We start from the raw sequence: 19,972 nt of genomic DNA, 5'->3' as shown, positions 1-19,972 counted from the left end.
ACTCATTGCAACCCTATAGGACAGAGTAGAACCAAATCATAGGGTTTCCAAGGAGCGGCTGGTAGATTTGAACTGCCAGTCTTTTGGTTAGCAGTCGAGCTCTTAAAACACCATGCCACCAGGGCTCCCATCTCTGTACAACAGGCCTTATTTATGCAGGATTCAGGATCATTTGGAATACAATACCTTAAGCACCTCAGCACTAAACATCCCACTGATGTTCGTTAACATCTTATTGAAAATCTAATGGGAAAAAACCCAGTGGGATTGAGAAAATTAAGTGTGGGTATGCACTCATTAACTATTATGTTGGCTGAGATATTAGTTAAGCTCTCAGGGACTTCATATATTCTTTCCATTATTTATACATAAGTATTACAACAGCATAGATCTAATTAGTTTTGATATTTCATTTGGATCAACTTGATTAACGTGGGCTATTTTTTTTTTAATGCTGTGGTCATTTCTAACACTTCTGAGAAGCAACAATGATGAGGTACCTAGAACTAGTTTATTGAGTAAACCAAAAACAAAAGCCGTTGCCATGGAGATGACTCCAGCTCCAGTGATTCTACAGGACAGAGCAGAACTGCCCCATAGGGTTCTCAAGGCTGAAATCTGGTGGCGTAGTGGTTAAGTGCTACAGCTGCGAACCAAAGGGTTGGCAGTTCGAATCTGCCAGGCGCTCCTTGGAAACTCTAGGAGGCAGTTCTACTCTGTCCTACAGGGTCGCTACGAGTTGGAATCGACTCAACGGCACTGGGTTTGGTCTTGTTTTTGGTTTAATATTTAGAGAAGCAGACTGCCACATCTCTGTCCTGCAGAGGGTGAGTTTCAGTCCCTGACCTTCCACTTAACAGCCGAGCTCTTAACCATGGCACCACCAGGGCTCCTTTGAGTAGTATCACGTGGTTCATATTTAGTAACACCTTACGGACTGGGCAATGTTTCACTGTCCTACACGTAAGGTCGCCATGAGTTAGAGCTGACTCTACAGCAACTAACAACGACAAATAGGAGCTTGTAAGAAGAGCTGTGTTGTTTTTCTCTGTGTGAAACTGACCCACATTTTAATTCAGACTTGGCATTTTCCATTTATCATACATAGTTTTCCCAAAATCCCTGACTATTGAGAGAGAAAGAAATGTAGCTCTTGGAGATGATTCCTCCTCTCCCACTGCCATGTTTAACTCTATCTCCATCTCTCCTTTCCAGAAGGAAGAATTTCTTCCTTGTTCCTGATTTCCATGTGTTTTTATATAAGGCACACTACTGTGTTTGTATTGTAGTGAAACCTGCTTTTTTTTTTTTACTCAAAAATCCTTTTCAAGAAACCCATATCAGTACATATTAGTCTCCTCTATGCTTGGTAATCAGTCACAGTGTTCCGAATTACTTAGTAAGTATTTATTTAACTATCCCACCTACTAATGTTTCATTTTGCTCATGGACCAGTATTTCTCTAAAATGAACTCCAAGAAGTGAAACTGCTGAGTCAAACGAAGGGTTTACACATTTTAAATTCTAATAGATACTACTAAATTACACATAAATAAAACTATCATCATTTAAATAATGATGTTTGATGTTAATAAATCAAGCTTACTTTTTTGCTGTTTATTTGACTTACCAATTTCTGAAAGTCATCCATTATGACTGTGGATTTTTCAGCTTCTCATTCTATGACATTTTGCTTTAAATATTTCAACACTATGTCATTAGGTTCATAAATGTTTAGGGTTCCTATAACTTCCGTGTGAATTATACCTTTTATCCTCAAGAAACATTTTAAAATGTCTGTGTCAATATACTTCCCACCAGCAATATTTGACTCAACAAACATTGCTTTAACTAGCTAGTTGCCATAGAGTCAATTCCAACTCATGGTAACCCCACATGTGTCAGAGTAGAACTGTGCTCCATAGGGTTTTCAGTAGCTATTTTTTCACAAGTAGATCAACAGGTCTTTCTTCCAAGACACCTGTAGGTGGACTCAAACTTTTTACATTTATTTCTTTCCTCACTCCTGCTTCTTGTGTTTATTTGTTCACTTAGGTTCTCTTCATGCAGAACGATAAGGCTTGTGAGTAGTAGAATGTCTGAACCCTTCTGACATTTTACCAGTCAAGAATGTCTTTTATTTTGCCTTCTGCTTGAATTATATACTACGCGGGTATAGATTTTTATGTACATAATCATCCACCACCTTACATTTAGAAGAATTGTTTCCTTACTTCCTGTACCTAGTGTTGCTGATGAAAAGTCTGGTGTCAATTTTGTTCCTCTATAGGTAACTGTATATTTACTGCAATGAATAAATTGTTGATCTTGTAAAATTCTATCATGTGATCTCCAGCACTGTTTCTATCACCAAGATGATATTTTCCAACTACTGCTTCTTCTTTGTTTTAAACTTTCTTGGAAGAAGTAATGCCAGAATGTTCCTTAGAAGCCAGGATGATGAGACGTCATGTCACATACTTTGGACATGTTATCAGGATGGACCAGCCCCTGGAAAAGGATATCACACTTGGTAAAGTACAAGGGCAGTGAAAGGAAGGAAGGCCCTCCATGAGATGGACTGACACAGTGGCTGCAATGATGGACTCAACCATAGCAAGGTTAGTGTGGATGGTGCAGGACTGGCAGGGTTTTGTTCTGTGTACATAGGGTTGCTATAGGTAGGAACCAACTCCACAGCACCTAACAACAACAATAGAAAATTGTCATTATTATAGAAACTTTTAAAATATTCTCTATAATTTTTGTTTTGGAAATTTTATCACACATTTTTGGGGATAGTGCTTTTTTTTATTCTTCCTGCTTGGTACTAAGGATACCTTTCCCTCTTAGGACTCCTGTCTTTCCTTGGCACTGAATTTTTCCAGTTATTTCATTAGGTACTGCTTCTTCCACCCTCATTTCACTAGTCTACTTTCTCTTCTGGAACTCCTAGTAGAAACATGATAGAACTTCTCAAACTATCTTCCTTTTCTTTCATTCATTCCATCTCTTGGAACTTTTGTTCTGCATTTAGGAAATATTCCTCACCTTCATTTTTCCAAATCACTGATAGAATCCTCCCTGAGTGTCCATTTTGATATTCATCTCATCTGTTGAGGGTTTGTTATATTCAATAATAAATTCTAGTTTTCTAGTATCTGAAGTTGCTTTACATGCATGAAATACATTTTCATATCCATATATATACGAGAATATATTCTATGCATAAAAATCAAGTTGAGATACTGAAAAACAAAAATATATACATACACATACACATACACATACACATACACATACACATACACATACACATACACATACACATACACATACACATACACATACACATACACATACACAAGGGAACACTGTGATTTAAATTCAGAAAGGGTTTGCATCAAGGTTGTGTGTCCTTTCACCATATTTATTATATCTGTATGCTGAGAAGATAACTTGTGAAGATGGACTATATGAAGAAGAACATGGCACCAGGACTGAAGGAAGATGCATTAACAACCTGCAATATGCAAATGACAGAACCTTGCTTGCTGAAAGTAAAGAGGACTTGAAAAACTTACTGATGAAGATCAAAGACTATAGCCTTCAGTATGGACTCCACCTCAGCATAAATAAAACGAAAACCCTTGCAAATGGGACAATAAGCAATATCATGATAAACAGAGAAAATACTGAAGTAGTCAAGCATTTCATTTTACTTGGATCCACAGTTAGCACCCATGGAAGTAACAGTTAAGAATTCAAATGACATATTGCATTGGGCAAATGCAATATTTGCATTTAAAAAGAACTCTTTAAAATGTTGAAAACCAAGGATGTCACTTTGAGGACTAAGGGGTGCCTGGCCTAATTCATGATATTTTCAATTATATGCAAGCAAAAGGTGCACATGAATAAGGAAGACCAAAGAAGAATTGACTCCTTTGAATTATGGTGTTGACGATGAGTGAATACAGCATGGGCTGCCAAAAGAACAACCAAATCTGTCTTGGAAGAAGTACAACTAGAATGCTCCTTACAAGCAAGGGTGGCAAGAATTCGTCTCACAGACTTTGGACATGTTATCAGAAGAGGCAGTCCCTGGAGAAGGACATCATGCTTTGTAAAGTGGAAGGTCAGCAAAAAAAAGGAAGACCTTCAATGAGATAGACTGACACAGTGGCTGCAACAATGAGCTCAAACACAGCGAAGACTGTAGGGATGGCACAGGACCAGTCAGTGTTTCATTCTGTCATGCATAGAATCTCTATGAGTCGAAACAGATTCAATGGCACCCAACAGCAACAGTAATATATATTCTTCAGTCTTTCTTCTAATTGCTTTATTAACTCTGTTTCCTTGGGAGTTGGATCTTTTGCTTATTACATATTATATTTGGTGACTCTTCTTTTTATAGTATTTTTTTATGATTAACTGTTCCTAGTTATGTGCTCAACTTTGCATATTTGATATTAGCATTTGTGTGCATGCCATAATCATTTACCGCAACCGCCTCCAGGGTCCCTGAGATAGGGACAGGGTGTACTGCCAAGTAAGGAGTTCTGGGTTATTGTTTCTTATTCCTGTTGGATGTTGCCTGGCTCCTGCAGTGCTCTCTTGGACTCAAATATCCCCTAAGAAAATAATAAAAGAACAAAATTTCAAAATAAATAAACAATTAGAAATCATAGAAAAATAGCAACTAGGCATCCAGAAGATAAACAACAAAATTTCAGAAATAGACAACTCAATAGAAGCTTTTAGGAACAAATCTGAAACAACAGAAGGCAGAATAAGTGAGACTGAAGACAAACCTATGGATGCCAATTTGATGAAAAATCCGTGAAAAGAATGTAGAAAAAATGAAAAAAATCTAAGAATTATGTGGGACACAAGAGAAAAAATCTGTGCTTGATTGGAGTTCAAGGACAGGGAGAGAAAATGGAAAATACAGGGAAGATCATTGAAGATTTGCGGCAGAAAACTTCCCTAATATCATGAAAGATGAAAAGCTGACCATTGAAGAAACTCAACAAACCACATACAGGATAGATCCCAAAAGAAAGTCACCAAGACATATCATAATTACCCCTGCCAAAACCAAAGGCAAAGAAAAAAATCTGGAAAGCAGCTCAAGAAGAACAAAAAGTCACTTACAAAAGGGAAACAATAAGACTAAACTCTGATTACCTGGAAGAAACTACACAGGCAAGAAGGCAACGGTATAACACATATGAAACCTGGAAAGAAAAAAACTGCCAACAAAGAATAATATATCCCACAAAACTCTTTCTCAAAATGATGGCAAAATTAGGACACTTCCAGATAAACAGAAATTAAAGGAATCTGTAAAAACCAAACCAAACTTTCAAGAAATATTATAGGGATTCCTTGGTTAGAGAATCAACATCAACTGGGATACAGGACAGCGTCAGCCAGAACCAACCGAGGTAAGGAGCTCTCAATATGAAAACAAAGCTGAAAGGCTTAAGACAGGGAGAGAGAGACATCAATCTGTAAACGATGACAACATCAAACTTACAAAAGGGGGAATAAATGGTGTAGGTATAGAACGTTCAAATAGAGAAGAGGTCAAGGCGATGTTAAGTAATAAAAGACTGGTTCAAACGTAGGAACATAACGGAAAATTCCAAAGTAACCACAAAGAAAAATAACAAACCTACTCGTCAGAATAAAAAGAAGAAAAACATAGAGTCTCAATAAAAACAAGACGTATTATAATGAAAGAAAAGAAAATACACAAACTAAAGGAACTTAGCACAGGAAAGTAAAAGGAACAAAGAAAACATCAGCATTACAAAAACAACAACAATAATAAGACAGCAATAAACTCATACCTATCAATAATCATACTGAATATAAATGGATTAAATGCTTCTGTAAAGAGACAATAGAAGAATGGATTAAAAAGCATGACCCATCAATATGCTGTCTACAAGACGCACCTTAGAAACAAAGACATAAATATATTAAAAATAAAAGGATGAAAAAATATATCAAGCAAACAGTAACAAAAAAAGGGTAGAAGTAGAAATACTAACCTCAGATAAAACAGAATTTAAGGCAAAATCCACCACAAAAGACAAGGAAGGACATTATATAATGATTAAAGGGCCAATCCATCAAGAAGACACATCCTTAATAAATGTCTATGCGTCCAACGACAGGGCTCCAAAACACATAAACTCTAATAGCAGTGAAAAGAGAAAGACAGTTCTACAATAATAGTAGGAGATTTCAACACACCACTCTTGGTAAAGGACAGAACATCTAGAAAGAAACTCAACAAAGACACAGAAGATCTAGAAACCAAAATCAACCAACTTGAGCTCACAGATATATAGAGAACACTCCAGTCAACAGCAGCAAAGTATACATTCTCTTCTAATGCTGACAGAACATTTTCCAGAATAAGCTATGTTTTAGACCACAAAGAAACCTTCGATAAAATCCCAAACATCAAAATAATACAAAGCATTATTTCTGATCACAATGCCATAAAAGTAGAAATCAGTAATAGGAAGAGCAAGGGAAAAAAAATTAAATACATGGAAACCGCATAACACCTTGCTTAAAGACAACTGAGAAACAGAAGAAATCAAAAGACAAGATAAAAAAAATTCCTAGAATTAAATGAGAATGAAAACACATCATATAAAAACCTTTGGGACACAGCAAAGGCAGTGCTCAGAGGTCAATTTATAGCAATAAATGTACACATCAAAAAGAAGAAGGGTCAAAGTTAAAATGATTGCCCTACAACTCAAATACAAAGAGATCAGCAAAAGAAACCCACAGCCACAAGAAGAAAGGAAATATTAAAGATTAGAGCAGAAATAAATGAAACAGAGAACAGAAAAACAATAGAATCAACAAAACCAAAAGTTGGTTCTTTGAAAAGATCAAGAAAATCAACAAAACACTGACAAAACTGACAAAAGAAAAATAGGAGTGGAAGCAAATAATCCAAATAAGAAATGAGAAGGGGGACATTACAACAGACCCAACTGAAATAAAAAGGATCATAACAGAATACTACAAAAAAAGTATACTCCAACAAATTTGAGAAGCTAGAGGAAATGGACAAATTTCTAGAAACACACTACCTATCTAAACTAATACAAACTGAGATAGAAAATATGAACAGATTCATACTAAGGGAAGAGACTAAAGAGGTTAAAAAAAAAAAAAAACTCCCAAGGAAAAAAAAAGCCCTGGCCTGGACAGCTTCCCTGGAGAATTCTACCAAACATTTGGAGAAAAACCACACCAGTACTACTCAAACTATTTCAGAGCATTGAAAACGTAGGGATACTCTTGAATTCAACCTATGAAGCCAGCATAACCCTGATACCAAACCCAGGCAAAGACAACACAAAAAAGAGAATTACAGACCAATATCTCTCATGATGATAGATACAAAAATTCTCAACAAAATTCCAGCCAATAGAATTCATTAAAAAAAAAAAAAATCACACTCTGACCACGTGAGAGTCATACCGGGTAGCAAGGACGGTTCAACATTAGAAAGTCAATCAACATAATCCACAACACAAATAGAATAAGAGAAAAGAATCTTATGATCATCTCAATCGACAGAGAAAAGGCATATGATAAAGTTCAACACGCATTCCTGATAAAAACTCTAAATAAAATAGGAATAGAAGGAAAATTCCTCAACATAATAAAGGGCATTTATACAAAAGCAGTGAACATCACTCTCAATGGAGACGAGGCTTAAAGTATTCCCCCAGAGAACCTGAACAAGACAAGGATGCCCTTTAACACTGTGCTGGCAGTACTAGCTAGAGCTACAGCAATAAGGCAAGAAAAAGAAAAAAAGGGAATCTAAATTAGAAAGGAAGAAGTAAAACTAACCCTATTCACAGATGATATGATCCTATACAGAGAACCATAAAGATTCCACAAGAAAACTACTGGATCTAACAGAAAGATTCTACAGAGTAGCAGGATATATGATAAACATACAAAAATCAGTTGGATTGCTATACACCAACAAAGAGAACTTTGAAAAGGAAACCAGGAAAATAATACCCTAAAAAAGAAAAAATACTTAGGAATAAATCTAACCAGGGACGTAAAAGACCTAAACGAAGAAAACCACAAAACATTATTTTAAGAAACCAAAAGAGACCTATATAAACAGAAAAACATACCATATTCTTCTGGATAGGAAGACTCAACATTGTGAAAACATCAATTCTACCCAAAGCAATCTATTGATATAATGCAATCACAATCCAAATATCAACAACATTCTTTAATGAGATGCAAAAACTAACCACCAATTTATATGGAAAGGAAAGAGGCACCAGATAAGCAAAGCATTACTGAAGCAAAAGAAAAAGTAGGAGGCTTCACACTACCTGATGATCTCAGAACCTGCTATACAGCCACAGTAGTCAAAACAGGCTGGTACTGGTACAACAACAAACACATGGACCAATGGAACAGGATTGAGAACCCAGATGTAAATACATCCACCTACTGTCAGCTAATCTTTGACAAAGGCCCAAAAATCCATTAAACGGGGAAAAGACAGTCTTTTTAACAAATGGTGCTGGCAAAAGTGGATGTCCACATTTAAAAAAAAAAATCCCATGTGTCTGTCAGTTTGTCGTACTGTGGGGCTTGCATGTTGCTGTGACACTGGAAGCTATGTTACCAGTATTCAGATAACAACGGGGTCACCCATGAAGGACAGGTTTCAGCTGAGCTTCCAGACTAAGACAGACTAGGAAGAAGGACCCACCCGACAGCCTACTTCTGAAAAGAATCAGCCAGTGAAAACCTTAAGAATAACAGCAAAACACTATCTGATACAGTGCCAGAAGATGAGCCCACCCAGATTGGAAGGCACTCAAAAGATGACTGGGAAGAGCTGCCTCCTCAAAGTAGAGTCGACATTAATGATGTGGATGGAGTGAAGCTTTCGGGACCTTCGTTTCCTGAGGTGGCATGACTCAAAATGAGAAGAAACAGCTGCAAACATCCATTAATATTTGGAGCTTGGAATGTACGAAGTATGAATGTAGGAAAATCAGAAATCATCAAAAATGAAACGGAATGCATAAACATCAATATCCTAGGCATTAGTGAGCTCAAATGGACTGGTATTGGCCATTTTGAATTGGACAATCATATACTCTACTATGCCAGGAATGACAACTTGAAAAGGAATGGAGTTGCATTCATTGTCAAAAAGAACATGTAAAGATCTATCCCGAAGTGTGATGCTGTCAGTGATAGGATAATATCCATATGACTACAAGGAAGACCAGTTAATACGACTATTATTCAAATTTACGTACCAGCCACTAAGACCAAAGATGAAGAAATTGAAGACTTTTATCAGCTTCTGCAGTCTGAAATTGAAACATGCAGTCAGGATGCATTGATAATTATTGGTGATTGGAATGAGAAAGTTGGAAACAAAGAGGGACCAGTAGTTGGAAAATATGGCCTTGGTTATAGAAACAATGCCGGAGATTGAATGATAGAATTTTGCAAGACCAACGACTTCTTCATTGCAAATATCTTCTTTCACCAGCATAAATGGTGACTAACACATGGACCTCACCAAATAGACTAATCTGTGGAAAGAGACAATGGAAAAGCTCAATATCATCAGCCAAAACAAGGTCAGGGGCTGGCTGTGGAACAGACCATTAATTGCTCATATGCAAGTTCAAGCTGAAACTGAAGAAAATCAGAGCAAGTCCACGAGAGCCAAAATATGACCTTGAGTGTATCTCACCTGAATTTAGAGGCCATCTCAAGAATAGATTGGACACGTTGAACACTAATGACCAAAGACCAGACAAGTTACGGAATGACACTGAGGACATCACACATGAAGAAAGCAAGAGGTCATTGAAAATAAAGGAAAAAAAGAAAAGGTCAAGATGGATGTCAGAGGAGACTCTGAAACTTGCTCTAGAACCTCAAGTAGCTAATGCAAAAGGAAGAAATGATGAAGTAAAAGAACCGAACAGAAGATTTCAAAGGGCGGCTCGAGAAGACAAAGTAAAGTATTAAGATGGCATGTGCAAAGAGCTGAAACAACCAAAAGGGAAGAACACGCTCTGCGTTTCTCAAGCTGAAAGCACTAAAGAAAAAATTCAAGCCTTGAGTTGCAACAGTGAAGGATTCTATGGGGAAAATATTAAATGACGCAGGAAGCATCAAAGAAGATGGAAGGAATACACAGTCATTATACCAAAAAGAATTAGTCGATGGTCAACCATTTCAAGAGGTAGCATATGATCAGGAACTGATGGTACTGAAGGAAAAAGTCCAAGCTGCTCTGAAGGCATTGGCAAAAAACAAGGCTCCAGGAATTGATGGAATATCAATTGAGATGTTTCAACAAACAGATGCAGTGCTGGAGGTGCTCACTCGTCTATGCCAAGAAATATGGAAGACAGCTTCCTGGACAACTGACTGGAAGAGATCCATATTTACGCCTATTCCCAAGAAAGGTGATCCAACCGAATGTGGAAATTATAGAACAATATCATTAATATCACATGCCAACCCATGGTATTTTCAATCGCAACACATGCGTGCAAAAGCTGGACAATGAATAAGGAAGACTGAAGAAGAATTGATGCCTTTGAATTGTGGTGCTGGCGAATAATATTGAATATACCACGGACTACCAAAAGAACAAACAAATTTGTTTTGGAAGAAGTACAACCAGAATGCTCCTTAGAAGCAAGGATGGTGAGACTGTGTCTTAAATACTTTGGACATGCTGTTAGGAGGGATCAGTCCCTGGAGAAGGACATCACGCTTGGTAAAGTTGAGGGTTAGCGGAAAAGAAGAAGACTCTCAACAAGATGGATTGACATAGTGACTGCAACAATGGGCTCAAACACAACAAGGACTGTAAGGATGGCGCAGGACCAGGCAGTGTTTCGTTCAGTGGTACACAGGGTTGCTATGAGTTGGAACCAATTCGATGGCACTGAACAACAACAACAATCTTTAAAAAAAAAAACAGGACCAATATTTCACATCATATACAAAAACCAATTCAAAATGGATCAAAGACCTAAATATAAAACCTAAAACGATAAAACCAACCCACTACCCACTGCCGTCGAGTCGACTGCGACTCATAGCGACCCTATAGGATGGAGTAATAAAGATCATGGGAAAAAAAATAGGGACAACACTAGGGGCCCTAATACATGGTATAAATACAATACAAACCATAACTAACAATGCACAAACATAAGAAGATTAACTAGATAACTGCAAGCTCCTAAAAATTAAAGTGCTCATCAAAAGACTTCATGAAAAACGTAAAAAGAGCACCCATAGGGTGGGGAAAAAATGTTTGGCTATGACATACCCAACAAGGGTCTAATCTCTAAAATCTATAGAACACTTCAACACTTAACAACAAAAAGACAACCCAATTAAAAAATGGACAAAGGATATGAACAGACACTCCACCAAAGAAGACATACAGGCAGCTACCAGACACATGAGGAAATGCAAATCAAAACTACAATGAGATACATCTCACCCCAACATTACTGGCACTAATAAATATATACCTGTTGCAATATATACATATATGTATATATAAAGCAAGTGTTGGAGAGGTTGTGGGGAGGTTGGAACTCTTATGTCCTGCTGGTGGGAATGTAAAATGGTACAACCACTATGGAAAACAATATGACGCCTCCTTAAAAAGCTAGAAATAGAAACACCATACGATCTAGCAATCCCACTTCTAGGAAAATGTCCTAGAGAAATAAGAGCCATTATATTAATAGATATATGTACACCCGTGCTCACTGCAGCATTATTCACAAAAGCAAGAAGACAGAAAAAACCTAGTGCCCATCAACAGATGAATGGATAAACAAATTATGGTACATACACACAATGGAATACCGCACAACCATAAAGAACGATAACGAATGCACAAAACATCTCACAACACAGATGAATCTGGAGGGCATTATCCTGAATGAAATGAGTCAATCATAAAAGGATAAATATTTTAGGAGACCACTACTGTAAAACCCAAGAAAAGGTTTACACACAGAAAAAAGCAATCTTTTGACAGTTATGAGGGAGAGGAAGGGTACAGAGGGGAAATCACTAACTAGATAGTAGACAAGTGTTCACTTTGGTGAAGGTAAAAACAACGTACAATACTGGGAAATTCGGCATAACTTGACCAAGGCAAAGTCATAGAAACTTCCTAGACACATCCAAACACCTTAGGGGACTTAGTTACTGGGGCTGAGGTCTGGAGACCATGGTCTCAGGGGACATCTATGTCAATTGGCATAACATAGCTCATAAAGAAAATGTTCTACATCCTACTTTGGTGAGTAGCCTCTGGGGTCTTAAAAGCTGCGAGCAGTCATCTAAGGTACATCTATTGGTCCCAGTACACTCAGAGCAAAGAAGAATGAAGAAAAACAAAGACACAAGGAAAGTATTAGTCCAAAGGACTAATGGGCCACATGAATCATAGCCTCCAGCAGCCTGAAGCCGAGAAGAAGTAGATGGTGCTCAGCTACCACCACCTACCACTCTCACATGGATCACAATACAGGGTCCCGGGCAGAGCGGGAAAAAAATGCAGAGCAAAATTGAAATTCACAAAAAAAGACCAGATGGTGACTGGAAGAACCCCCAAGACTGTGGACCCTGGACACCCTGCTAACTCAGAACTGAAGCCACTCCCAAAGTCCACCTTTCAGCCAAAGATTAGACAGGCCTATAAAAAAAAACAACACAACTGAGGAACTTGCTTCTTAGTTCAATCAAGTATACGAGACCAACGAGCAACACCTGCACAAAAGTAAAGACTGAGAAGGCAGGGACAGGAAAACTGGACGAATGGACACTGAGAACCCTGGATGGAATGGAAAAGGGGATGAGTGCTGACACATTACAGGGACTGCAACTAATGTCACAAAACAATTTGTGTTTAAATGTTTTTAATGAAAAACTAATTGGTGCTGTAAACTTTCATGTAAAACACAATAAAAATTATATATACACATATAAATATATATACATATATATGTACATATATTCATAAAGTTTCCACTGGCCTACTTTTTCAGAATTAGACTGCCAGGTCCTTCTTCCTAGTCTGCCTTAGTCTGGAAGCTCCTCTGAAACCTGTCCACCAAGGGTGACCCTGCTGGTATTTGAAATACTGGTGGCAAAGCTTACATATATATATATCCTATATATATATATCTTCCAGAGGAAAACACTGCAGGTTTCTTCTTTCTTGAGCTTTTTATTCTTTTATTTCTTTAAAAGTTTAACCTATGTTTTATAGTCTCTATTAGATTATTTTATTATCTGAAGTTCCTGGTGGTGTCTATCTTAAATGTGTGATTTTAAATTGTGAGCACTTCTCTCTTCTGCGTAGATTTATTTCTACGACTTTTGTTCAGCCTGGATTGAGTATGTCCTTCTGAAGAGGTTTTGTTTTTTATTTCTGCCAGATATCCCCTATATCACTGACTCAGCATAAATTTTGATGCTAATTTCCCAAATTGAGGTTTACAGACCTGGCAGATGTAAAAATTTGGACTCCAAACTCATATTTGGTACAGACTTCAGCCTGACATCCCCAGGGAAGTTTTTTTTTTTTTTTTTCCTCTAAAAGCTTAGGCAAAATTAAGAACCTTCACTGACACTCTTTGGGCCAAAAACTGTTTATGTTCACCTATTTTTATTGAGGACACAGATTTTTGAGAACCCAAATCTTATCCAAGATTCTGAGTTCCAACTCCCCACCTCACACAGGTCACTGATATTACCTACAAGTCCAGACACTATGAAGAGCAGCAACACCCCACCATGGCCCATTGTGCCACCCACTTACAACCTAATACAGGGTGCTTATTTCTTTGGTTTTCTATTTCCTCTACATTCTTAGCATCTGAGAATTTTCTTTTCTTTTTTGTGATCTTAACTATATTTTAAAAACATATTTTTGAATTTATCCGGCTGTTCTAGTTGTTTACAATGAGAGTTTTTAGGTTATCTAATTTTCCATTTTGCCAGAACCAAAACTAAACTAACTGTTGAATATTAAATTCCCTTTTGTAATTCAAACTATGGCAGGATGTGCTTAAGTGTAGGACTTAATGAATGAGTTGTCCCTGGAACACAGTGAGATCTTTAATGGGTTTTGTGGGCAGGGTGGTACTTTTTAGTTTGTTTTGAGGATTCTTTAAGTTTTGATTACAAACTACTGTTCAATTTGTGATTACATAAAACAAAGAATACTTGCAATTAGATTCAGATAGGCATTTCTGTAAATCCTGATTTTGACACTTCCAAACTTCATGGTCTTGGGAAATTTGTTGATCTCTTTAAGTCTCAATTCCCACGTCTATAAAATGAAAATAATAATTATTAACTTACAGGGTTGTTACGAGATACTATGAGACAAGGTATAGAATGTGCCAGCACATTTCAGTGGTGACATATTGTAGGTATTCAATAAGTCTTAGTTGCTCCTTTCCTTCTCTTGAGAACACCAATAACTATTGTTACGTTTTCTTTTTCTGTTCACCCCATGTTTATGCTCCTTTCTGTCATCATTGTAAATGTCTTTCCTTTCCTTTGCTCTTTAGCATAGTTTCTCAAGTTTGTCTTTCACATCGCTGAAGCAAGTGGAGTTAATTCTATACTTAACTGCCTCCAAAATAAACATTGATTTTTTTTTACATTTAATGTCCATGTAGTTTTGTTCTTATTTTTTCAGCTTCTTTTGTTCCTGTACCTTCATCTGAACCTGTTTTCTCCTTATGGACTTTTGTTATGCTTGGTAGATAACACTTCTTGGATTCATTTGTATATGGGAAAAAAAAGTTATATTTATTTTTTTGACTCAGATTCCTATACTAAGTAATTTTCTGAGATACATGTTTTCTCTTAATCATCAGGACAGTGTTACATTTGTCTATATTTTTTAACTGGCTCATATAGTTTTTATTGTTCAGCCTAGATTAGGGAGAGTTCTAGAAAAATTTGGAGTTTACCAATAAATAGCATATGTGGCTTGCCCTTATCTCCACTTTTCTGCTGTATAAAATTGGTGGATACTCTTGATGGAAATACTGGACGTAAGGTTCACACTTATGTCTAAGTAGCATATTAGCACAATACTATGTGTCAGAGCCTTAGGGTAAGAGTGAGAATGAGAAAGAGAAGGTATTGTTTCATTCAATCCAGATAACAATGGGGGAGAAAAGAGACAGATAAACTGGAGATATTTTAAAATTTAATTATAATCTAATCTGGATTCATTTGTTGTGTATGACAGTGGAAATTCTTAATTTTTTGACAGTAATTATGGATCACATTTGCAAGTCTAAACATTCTCACGAAATCATCCAGGTTGTTTAAGAAATGCAAACCCATTAAACATGGGGTCCTGGCAAATGTTACAGCTTTGGTAAATTATTACTTTGTTATGCATAACCAATAGTACCAACGTAGGCCCAAGACTGGTCATATGTAGAGATTATTTCAGGGAGGAACAGAAAGTAAGAAGGTGAACAGGCTGAAGGTCACCAAAAATTTGAGTAGGCAAATATACACCAGCACAAATCAGCTTGGTTTCAATTTTTAAGAAACAAAGGTGGTTTTGGATGCTGATGTCCAGCCACCAGTGGTCTGGATAAAGATGAAAAAGTATTTTAAGCATAACAGAAGTTATAGATTTATTTTACTAGAGCTTTCAAAATATGCATGAGCTGAGGACCTAAAACTCAAGATGTGTAGGAAGCATTTTAGAGCAATGGTTTCCTCACGGTATGGGCTCAGAAACCGCAGACAGACAAGAGGCCAATTTTTCTAAGTAATATCAACCTTCCTCTTAATAGGAAGTGTTAACAGCAGTGCGGAGTTGTCGGTCAAATTCACAAGACTTTGGAAACCTAAAATGTGGTGTTTAGAGCTCAAAATATATTTCAATAAAATCATGTCCTAAAAGGAATTATTCCATGGTTACAGCCATTCACAAACATTAGATAATCTGTGAAAACTATGTAGATGCTGCCCCTGCTGGTTCCTTAGAGGACTGATCCCCTTAAAAGAATACAAAACAAACAAACAAAAACAGAAGTCCTTTTGTTTAATGGTAAGATTCTCTGTGCTGATGGAGAACACTGATACTTAGGGTAAGTATTCACAAATAAACTATTTACACTGTTGGGTAGAGTCACTGGTCAGTATTGAGACAACGGCTGACATTGTTGTGGAGATGATGAAGATATTTCACTCAGAATTAAAGGAGATACCTTGTAGGTAGGATCTGATAAACAAAACAAACAAAAAGCTTCTCCAGATCAAGGAATAAGGTAGAGAAAAAATATTTTGGAGAAATACCTTGCCCGGCCTAAAAAAATTAACCACTGGATCAAGAGTTCAAGGTTTTTAGGATTTAACAGTCTCGTGGGCGAAAAATGGATTTTACACTACCATGTCAAGCAACCTTTCAATATATTCCTTTCTGCAAGTACCTACAACTTATTATGGTCTCTAGAACTCTGGGAGGCTTAGGTGGCTAGCCTTGCGGAAACTCAGCATCCTAGAACCTGGTACACTCTCCCTGACAATGAAAGATTTTAACAGCAAGGGGACCACAGTTTACACTCTCAAGACCTAAGAATGCCAAACTCTCAGTGATCAGCTTCAAGCTGTAAATGAATGTGTTGATAGTTGCACTGTGTTATGTGTTGGGTGTACTGATGATGCAAGAAGCTTGAAGGAAATGTTTTCCCTTGAACTGGAGGAATAAGCAAGATTCCATCACATATGTACGACAGCTAATAAAAATGCCCCACTCTACATGCCAAAGGAAAACCCATCATTTTTTAGTTTAGGGTCAAATTCCTCTATTCTGTAATACTATATAAGTCAGTCAAATGCCTTTACATAATCAGTAAAACACAGGTAAACATCCTTCTGGTATTCTCTGCTTTCAGCCAGTATCCAACTGACATCAGCAATGATATCCCTGGTTCCACGTCCTCTTCTGAATCCGGCTTGAATTTCTGGCAGTTCCCTGTTGATATACTGCTGCAGCCATTTTTGAATGATCTTCAGCAGAATTTTGCTTGTGTGTGATATTAATGATATTGTTCTATAATTTCCACATTCAGTTGGATCACCTTTCTTGGGAATAGGCATAAATAAGGATCTCTTTCAGTCAGCTGGCCAGGCAGCTGTCTTACAAATTTCTTGGCATAGACAAGTGAGCATCTCCAGCGCTGCATCTGTTTGTTGAAACATCTCAATTGATATTCCATCAACTCCTGGAGCCTTGTTTTTCGCCAATGCCTTCAGAGCAGCTTGGACTTCTTCCTTCACTACCATAGGTTGCTGATTATATGCCACCTCTTGAAATGATTAAATATCGACTAATTATTTTTGGTATAATGACTCTGTGTATTCCTTCCATCTTCTTTTGATGCTTCCTGCATCATTTAATATTTTCCCCATGGAATACGAGAAGCTGACCTATATGAAGAAGAACAGGGCATCAAGATTGGAGGAAGACTCATTAACAACCTGCGTTATGCAGATGACACAATCTTGCTTGCTGAAAGTGAAGAGGACTTGAAGCACTTACTAATGAAGATCAAAGACCACAGCCTTCAGTATGGATTACACCTCAACATAAAGAAAACAAAAATCCTCACAACTGGACCAATGAACAACATCATGATAAACAGAAAAGATTGAAGTTGTCAAGGGTTTCATTTTACTTGGATCCACAATCAACAGACACGGAAGCAGCAGTCAAGAAATCAAAAGACACATTGCATTGGGCAAATCTGCTGCAAAGGACCTCTTCAAAGTGTTGAAGAGCAAAGATGTCACCCTGAAGACTAAGGTGCGCCTGACCCAAGCCATGGTATTTTCAATCACGTCATATGCATGTGAAAGCTGGACAATGATTAAGGAAGACCGAAGAAGAGTTGATGCCTTTGAATTGTGGTGTTGGCGAAGAATATTGAATATACCATGGACTGCCAGAAGAACGAACAAATCTGTCTTAGAGGAGGTACAGCCAGGATGCTCCATAGAAGCAAGGATGGCGAGACTGCGTCTTACATACTTTGGACATGTTGTCAGGAGGGATCAGTCCCTGGAGAAGGACATCATGCTTGGCAGAGTACAGGGTCAGCGGAAAAGAGGAAGACCCTCAACGAGGTGGACTGACACAGTGGCTGCAACAATGAGCTCACGCATAACAACGATTCTAAGGATGGCGCAGAACCGGGCAGTGTTTTGTTCTGTTGTGCATAGGGTCGCTGAGAGTCGGAACCGACACAATAGCACCTAACAACAACAACATATGAGTCAGAATTGATTCGATGGCAGTGGGTTTGGTTTGGTTTTGGTTTTATAATACAAAGAATTCAGCACTAGGTCAAAAGCACAAAGACTCTGTGCTCTGAATAGGCTTGTCATCCCTGGTGCATCCCAGGCCCATGTTAAGAATTTCAGAAATTTTAACATTATTAACTCCCAATATTTAAAAAGGATGGAGTGAATTTGGAAACCTTGGTGGCGCAGTGGTTGAGTGCCACAGCTGCTAACCAAAAGGTCGACAGTTTGAATCCACCAAGCATTCCTTGGAAACTCTATGGGGCAGTTCTACTCTGTCCTATAGGGTCAATATGAGTCAGAATCGACTCAATGGCAATGGGTTTGGTTTTGGTTTTGGCAGTGAATTTGAAGTCAAGAAGGTCATATTCCCAATCAAGTTCCTCTGGAGATTGATAAAACTAATAAAACCTTCAAGTGCACTTGATCTCAAAGAAAGACTGAGGTTTTGATTAGAGCTTAGATTTTACTGATTATCTCTTGGGGCTGATATCAACCTCCTATACCAACAACCAAAAATTTTCAGCTTCAGGATTAAGGTATTTGTGAATAAAGCTTCAATTAAGGGTTGAGTTTCCTTCTTTCCACAAAGTTGCAGTTTTGACAAAGTATTTTCAGTTTTCACAAGCTTTTAAGTTTTAAATTTTTTTTTTGTTTTGCATTTATATTATCTGTATGTGTGTGTTTGAAAAGATTTTGTACAAGGACAAAAGATGGCATAAGGATGTTAAGGACTTCTGATTTTACATTTGCTATTTTTTGGCAGGTGTTTTGTAAACGTTGACAGAAAAATCTTCTATTCCTACCGTGAGCATAGATGGCATTGGCTAATTCACAAGTGTTTAGACACACTGACTATGTGCCAAGAACTCAGCCAGGAAAGAGAAAGACTTGCACACAATCATAATTACTCTCATGTGCCCAGTAATCTACCAGATGTGGAAGTAAAGGAGATTTTATGTTTGTCTTCTATAAATACAAACAAATGGAGAATGTAGATTCACAAATGCCCCAGTGGATAGTATACTAAATGACTGTCTAGTAGCATGAATTTCTGAGTGTGTTACCAAGTTACCTTTCACCTCCTCTCTTTCTCCAACACATGGCTGTAATAACTATCTAGTTACATCTGGAAAATAAGCAAAAGAAAAATGTTTCAGTGCATTTTGACAGATTGTTTGCAAGCACATAGGAAAGTCTGCCTTACCAAACCAAATTTGTAGAAAGTGGTTCCTGTACAAAGGAAAAAATTATGTTTGCAAATGAAAACCTCAGACAGTAAACACTGTGCTAGCCAGGTTCACTTGGGGCGGGGGGTGGGAAACAATGTGTTGATGTGGGTGTAATAGGACATGGAATTCTACTCCATCAAGCCTCTGCTTTTGTGGGTGATCCCCTACATCTTTCAAAGATCTTTGCCAGATGCCACATTCAGAAACATCACATGAACATGGTTGGATGCCTCATGCCTTGGTTAATGAATAAACTTATTTTAAATTGGTTTCTTGCTGGTCTCCCAAGTCTATTT

The sequence above is a fragment of the Elephas maximus genome, chromosome 7 (assembly GCF_024166365.1).
Source record: "Elephas maximus indicus isolate mEleMax1 chromosome 7, mEleMax1 primary haplotype, whole genome shotgun sequence".
Classification (NCBI taxonomy): domain Eukaryota; kingdom Metazoa; phylum Chordata; class Mammalia; order Proboscidea; family Elephantidae; genus Elephas; species Elephas maximus.
This window is presented reverse-complemented; position numbering follows the sequence as displayed.